This window comes from Nycticebus coucang, chromosome 1 (genome assembly GCF_027406575.1).
Source record: "Nycticebus coucang isolate mNycCou1 chromosome 1, mNycCou1.pri, whole genome shotgun sequence".
Lineage (NCBI taxonomy): Eukaryota > Metazoa > Chordata > Mammalia > Primates > Lorisidae > Nycticebus > Nycticebus coucang.
The window spans coordinates 81,047,681-81,055,154 of record NC_069780.1 but is presented as its reverse complement, the minus strand read 5'-3'; the positions used below and the strand labels follow the sequence as shown (position 1 = coordinate 81,055,154).

General features: G+C 40.0%; 1 pseudogene; it reads right to left on the bottom strand.

Moving 5' to 3' along the window:
* Positions 1 to 6,433: 6,433 nt before the first annotated feature.
* Positions 6,434 to 6,982, bottom strand: LOC128588732 (Golgi apparatus membrane protein TVP23 homolog B-like; annotated as a pseudogene).
* Positions 6,983 to 7,474: the final 492 nt, after the last annotated feature.

Here is a 7,474-nt window from a genome sequence, read left to right as displayed (position 1 = left end):
ACCTATACGAGTATACCATTATTTTAGTTAGTACTATGATAATTTAGTGATGGGATGAGAATTTCCACAATTCAGCAGGCTCATGAATGCTTCTTTGATGTGTACTGGAGAACAAATGAATACTTGAAGCATTTAGAAGCTGATATTTGTAATGATAGCCTATTTCTCGCATAATACCCATTAACAGAGCTATGATTCATAGAGGACACTTTTTCTTTTAAAATGTTAGCTATCCGATAAGCATTTGTTGATTTCCCTATACTAAGTATTCTTTATGTGCTTTTTATTTAAATGTAATCTGAAGTATCAAAGCTGTTTTAACATTACTTTTGCTTTTTACATCCTTTTTGTTAATTTTTTCATCTATTGTTAACTTGTTATTTTGAAAGATTATTATTTCCTAAACTTTTCATCCTTAGACTATTGAACCCTGCTTTACTTGTTTTCCTTTATCTTTGGTTTCTAGGAAGGAATCAGGTTATTAGTTTTGGGTGTGCTGGTGATGGTGGCAACAGGAAGGGGGAGGTGGGAGATGAAACCCATCTACTTTCGAAGGAAAAGTCCTCCTTTGACTTCTTTTGTCTCCAGCTCCATCAATGTTGATTCTCCAAACAATCTCAGCCAGGGTGATTTAAGAATCCCATAGGCTAAAAGGGTTTTTCAAGGCAAAATTATCTTATTTGTTCAAACAGCACATTTCTTGTCCCCTAGGCAGGCTTCAATTAACAATTCACAGAACAGAAATCATTGACAGGCTAGCTAATGAATGCTATGCTAATTGTATACCTTATAATTGCTGTAAATTGGTTGTTTGGAACTCAAGAAGCATTTCCAAAAAGCATTCCCTCCCACACTGCGTCTAGGCTCCTAGGTCAGACAATAAAAGCCTTGGGAATCTGGACAAGCCTGACGACTATTTAATCAATCTTTTCCCACTTTCTTTTATTAAAAACAAAATGGTGTTTGTGGTGGCTCATGCCTGTAATCCTGGTGATCTAGGCGGCTGAGGCAGGAGGGTCACCTAAACTCAGAAATTTAAGACCAGCCTAAGCAAAAGTGAGATCTCAATCTCTACTAAAAATAGAAAAACTAGCTGGGAGTTGTGGTGGGTATCTGTAGTCCCAGCTACTCAGGAGGCTGAGGCAAGAGGATTGCTTGAGCTCAAGAGTTTGAGGTTGCTGTCAGCTATGACACCACAGCACTCTAGTCTGGGCAACAGAATGAGACTCTATTGCCAAAAAAAAAAAAAAAAATTGCTGGCATAGTGAATTCCTTTTTGTATATATTTATAACAAGCTCAAGGAATTACGTTCTTACTAAGTTAGTTTTAAGCCACTCTTTCCAGGGGTAAGTGAGCTAACTCACAGGAGAAATAGATACAGCAAGAATCAGCGCAGAAAGCGAACCTCAGCCTGCCTCTACTCCTCTTGGGGCAAACATGAGAACTGGGGCTTGAAGGGCTGGGGAAAGAGGAGGCTGAGATGGGCACACGCCACTGCTGAGTGAAACTATCGGAAACACGTGCAGCACTTCGGGTGGGAGAGCAGACAGAGGGAGCATGCTTCCTAGTGATGCATTTTACCTTCCACGCAGCTAAAGGGATTTCAGAGCAGCTTACTAGAGCAGCCTGTAAGAGAGATCCTCAAGAGATTCCGGAGAGCAGGAGATGCCAGACGGAAATTATTAGTATGGAGCTTACTATTACTGGTGGTTTTACTCTCAATCTTGATGGCCACTGAACAGTTTCCTTCTTCCTTCAATTGCTCAGTCTGCAACCCTACTGCCAGAGGGGTTGCAGGCACTCAGCCACCTTCCTGGAGAATGAAACGCTGTAAGCAAGGAAAACCAGCATAGTGTTTGTGCCAACACCCTCAATTAAAAGAGAAGAGCATTGAACTACATTAAAAACAGAATGGTTTTTTTTTCTGAATGCTAATGCTTAAGGAAAGGCAAGTCTCACTACAGGAGGATGGAGAGATTCTGAATGAGACTCGTGGCTGCTTTCAAGAGCTTTGAAAGCTGACGGCATTGATTCCTTTTGAACCCATTTCTTTTTTAGCATTTCCATGTTAAGTGTGGACCATTACCCTTCCTCGGTCAGCCTCCCAAGCTTTTAGTTTGGCTCACAAATGGAACAAAAATGTAATAAGAAATGGAAAAACAAAAAGACAGACTCCTGAGATAAACTGTCGGGAAGTAGGAAAAAGATCAAAGAAAATACAGAGGGAGAAGATTTCTTAAAGCAGAACTGAGAGCATAAGGAGAGAGACAGGGGAAAGGAAAGAGACATGGGAGCAATGGAGAGAAGAGAGCAAGGGACAAAGAGAAAGAGTAATATGGGAAGAAGAAAGGAGAGAGAGAGGTGAGAAAGACGAGAGCAGGAGGTTCAAGGGTATTCAGTGAGGACCTGATGTCAGCAGTCTCTGGAGAGTTGGTGCAGAGGAACTTCTGATCTCATAGTTGTTTAAACTAAAGCCAAAGTGCTGCTACAGACCTGGAAGTACTTGGCATAAATCGGAGACACCTGAAATCAGAATGATTTAAGGCCCTTGTTCTTTTTTTTAATTTATTTTTATTTTTATTTTAAATTTCAGATTAAAATGAGGGTGCAGACAATCAGGTTACAATGTTTGTATTTGTTAAGTAAAGTCCCCGTAGTAGTTGTGACTGCATCCTAGAGGTGCCACATGCCCTTACATTGTGCCCATTAGATGGGAGCATAGCAATCTCCCTCCTCCTTCCCTCTCCTCCTCCCCCCAACTTGATTTGAATTGAGTTTTTCTCTTGTGTGGATATATATTAATTTGTAAGGCCCTTGTTCTTAAGTCTAGCTGCATGTGAGATTCATCCAGGGAGTTTCAAAGGCTGCCTAGACCTGCCTCTCCTCCCAGAGATAGGCATTGAGTAGCTGGAAAGAGGTTCAGGTATTTATGAAAGCTCACCTGGCGGTTCTGATGATCAGGCGTTGCATTAGGTGAACGATAGAGGAAATATCATTACATAAACACAACTCACTTTTCAGAGGGCAGATGGTGTTAACAGTGATTACAGGAGTCAGCCTGAACATTTAAGGGAGTTTATTTTTATTTTTATTTTTTGCATTCCCTGAGAAATCTCTGAGGCATCATGGAATGTTTGTCTAGAATTTAGAAACCTGAAAGAACAATTCATTTCTCCAAATTGTGGTTCCTTCATTTATTAAATGATGTGTTCAGACTGCATGGTTCTATAAATTTATGAAAGTCGTGGTAAGAAGAAGTGGTTGGATAAAACTGAGCCATTGGGTACAATACCACTGTCTTTTTGGTGGATGGTGCTGAACAATTTCCATTTCCATTATTAATGTCATTAATTTTGATTCTCATTCACAACTCTCTTGTGAGGTAACCAGGATAGACATCACCTCCCCATCCCTGGGAAAAAGCCTGGGAAAGTTATTCTTTCTTAAGAAATACTACAGAAAGGGCAGTCAGGTTTTGTTTCCTTTCTGGCAGGGCAAGGCAGTGGGAAAAGTAATTGAAAGGTTCCATGATTGCTAAAACAAATATAAAAAGAAATCTAAAAGCTTGACTTTTTCACTATGCATTGTAAACATTTTACAGATTTTCATTTCACTAAAGAAGAAAATCATCTGAATTGTTTCTGTCTAAAGTACCCTACTTGAAAAAGAAATTCAGTCTCCTAGCAACAAGCACTTCTCCAGATGAGAAAAATGTCTGCAGGAAGGGAGAGACTACAATTACTGGATGAATAGGGTAGAATTCTCCAGAGCCTGGAAAAAATCTCATAAGAGTATCTAAGCCCACATCCATTCTCCCAGTGTCGGCTTCTGGGCTCCTTAGAGACTCCAAACAGGGTTGTCAAGAGGTCAAAGCTAGGGATCTACCCTAAGCCCAGGCCAAGAGGTGGCGCCTCTTCCCTTCCCACCTCCTGGGACCTTTGCCCTTTCTAAAGGAATAACACTTCATAAGCAAGGCCTGGAATTCCTCTTTAGTAGTGGTATCCAAAACGGTAGCTACTAGCCTCGTGTGGCTTTAGGGATAAAATAAACAGTTTTTCCTCTTCTTTACTTTCCTAACACTCTCGTCACCAAAATGTATGGCTGTTTATCCCATGCCAAGCAACTCTCCAATTCTGAGGACATCAACGAGGTAGCCTATAATTTATCTCAATTATGACACTACCTGGAACCAGCATTGGATCCTTCAGGTTAAAAGCTCTGTTCCACAAGACTGTCCCCCACTTTAGACGCCAATCACATCTGAAGTAGTTGGTCTCAAGTTGAGCACAACTTCTGTCTGACTTAGTTACAAATAAAGAGATTCTCATGACTCCCACTCAGGTTTGATCATGGAAACAGTTTACTTATGAGGTTACTGGTCTTTGTTGTATTACAAAGAATACAATTTAGGTAGAGCCAGAAGGAAGAGCTACACAGGGCATGGGAGAGGGGATGAGGAGCTTCCCTGCCCTCTCCAGGTGGGTCACCCTCCCAGCACTTCTGCGGGTTCACCAACCAGGTGAACCCTTCCTCTCCCACCTCATCCTTCTGGTTTTTATGGAGGCCCCATAATGTAATCATAATGAATTACATCATTGTCCATTGAGAACCTCTGGTGGGGAAGGGGATGCAGCTCAAAAGTTCCAGTCTTCCAACCAACAAAGTTGGATGGAGTAGCCCCCAGCCCAGCTGCCAGTCATTGTATTAACATACAAAAAGGCACTCTTTGCTTCAGAGATAGCAAGGGTTTTAAGAGCTGTGGGCTAGAAAACTCAGAAAGAAGACCAAAACATATACAGTATTTCTTCTTATATCGCAATAACACATATAACTATTCAAATTTTAATTCACTAAAATTAAATTAAAAGTCTGTTCCTCAGTCACACTAGCCACATTTTAAGTGCTTAATAGCCATCTGTGCCCAATGGCTACCATATTGAACAGGTCAGATTTGTCTATGTATTTATTTATTTATTTATTTATTTACATATTTATTTATTTGCTTTGTAAACAGTAGAGTTTTATTCAAATATAAAGTTTTGTACCTTCAAAGCTATTACTCCAATAGATACACTTAAAAAATACTTTAACAATGTACAAATACATTCACAGTGTAATCTGCTGATTAAAAGACTCTAACAAAAGTTTACAGTATATACTACAGAAGTTACAGATTACTGCAATAGGTTGTAGATTGCTTTAGTTTACAGTTAAATAGATTGCTTTAAGAAATACCATTAATAGAAAAATATGACTTACAACAACTCTGTAATAGGAAGAATGAAAGATTCATAAAATATCTTTTAGACATTAATTATGCCAAATGTTTAAATGATTATTCTTATTATAACATAAGAATATAATGTTCTTTTAGTGATAAAAGATAGATTTTATTAGCCTACAGACTACTGAAGAGCTTCCCGGAAGTTTCAAAATGAAATCTGGCTATCTTTTCTGTGAAATAAGTTGAATGGCAGCAATCTCTGGGTATTCGTTAAACATAAACTAGGAAGCTCCTATTTATGTTAATTGAGCCTTAAGTAAATGACTTGTTCCAAATAAAAACAAACAACATTTTAGAAACAAGGTAACACCATTGGCTTTTTACTTGCTTGTGTATATCTAAGAAATTTAAACCATGTAGTACATATTCTAACAATCATTTCTAATATACCTAAGCCCAAGTGCTCACTCTTAACATGTAAGCAAAACTTAATTCTGAAAATGATCTACACAAATAACATGTGAACCCACAGAGCTTAGAGATAAACATCAAAAGGCAAAGCTCTCTGTTACGCATATCAATGAGCACAGACACTTTCATTAATTTGGGATCGATTAATACCGTATAACTATGCACATATGTATATCTTAAAACAGATTTTGATGTTTCTAGGGACAACATAACTTTCTAGCCCCAACTACTGGAAAGAAAATTAAAACTTAATATGAAAATTACTTCTCCTTTTCTCAAATAAAATTGTTAAGTGAAAAAAACAAACCAAACACTCCTCCTTGCAATATGGACTGAGTTCTAAAAGGTTCAAAGTCAAGAATCTCTTCCATTATTCCCTGATGTATCACAATTTATAAGCTGTCTCTCTTTATTGAGGAAGTCTGATCATCTCTGGTGTTTAGTCTTAAAACTGCTTTTCTAGGCTGGGCACAGTGGTTCACACCTGTAATCTAGCACACTGGTAGGCTGAGGTAGGTGGAACCCTTGAGCTCAGGAGTTCCAGACCAGCCTGAGCAAGAGCAAGACCCCATCTCTACTGAAAATAGAAAAACTAGCTGGCACAGGCCTGTAGTCTCAGCTACTCTGGAAGCTGAGGCCAGCAGTTTGAGGTTGCAGTGAACTAAGATGACCTCATGGCCCTCACTCAGGGCGACAGAATAAGACTGTTTTGAAAAAGAAAACAAACCAACCAACCATCAAAGCTGCTTTCCTAGATGCGAGGCGGCCATGCGGGTGAAGTTCTTCCTGGTGCCCACTTTGCACCTGACGCACCCGTGTAAGTTGACAGCCTGCAGCACCACACCCATGAGAACCATCGCCAACCACTTTACTCTGAAAGAGAAGAAGGCGCCCACCACACTGGGCTGTCAGTGAGTCCTAACCAAAAGGATCTTGATTCAGACTCTGAAACAGTTTTCTTCTCTTGAGAAGATGCCATCTGGGACTCAAACATCCAATGGCTCTTTCCCTCTTCACCAATGTGTTTTCACCAATGTAGGCAAACCATCAGCCTACCTGTGACATTCTTCATTACCCCAAAGTCACGTGACAACAAGATAATTGTCACCATACATGCAACAAAGCTGCTGTTGAGGGGCAATCATTGTACTGACTGGAAAGAGTAAGTGGAAAAATGATGCTGCCAGACATCTGATTTCGGAATTTGGAGGGCTGTTAGTTGTCTCCTCTTCTGTGTCAAATAGTGAAACATCTTCAGTGTCATAATTACTGTCCCGCTGCAACATGGTGGCCCTGAACCTGGACAGGTCAGATGTAGAACATTTCTACCATTCTAGAAAGTTCAGTGCTCTTCTCTAGTGCTGCGCTAGAGAGTTCCACCAGAACAGATTTGGATGGAGAAACTTCAGTTAAGAAGGGGTTGGTTGTATGAATATAACAGAAGAAATGACCTGATATTTCTGCTCTTTTTGGAAACTGATATCTGCATCCTTGCCTTGGGTGGTGGTCCTGAGGGGCAAGGGAGTGTTTTTTGTCCTTTGCAGTACAGAAAAAAATGGGCCTGGAGATTGCGGGGCTGGCTGGCTGACCTATGAAGGCCTTCCAGGTAGGTGGAGTTCACTGTTTTCTCTAGGGCAGAGATAGGATGATAAGAATTATTAACTGTAGTTGAATGACAATAGGCCCTCCCTTTTTAATACTTACTGAACAGTCTGCCATTTTAACTCCTTTACCAGCAAAGTAATAAAGTTCCCTTTCTTGCTTAAAAACCACTTGGT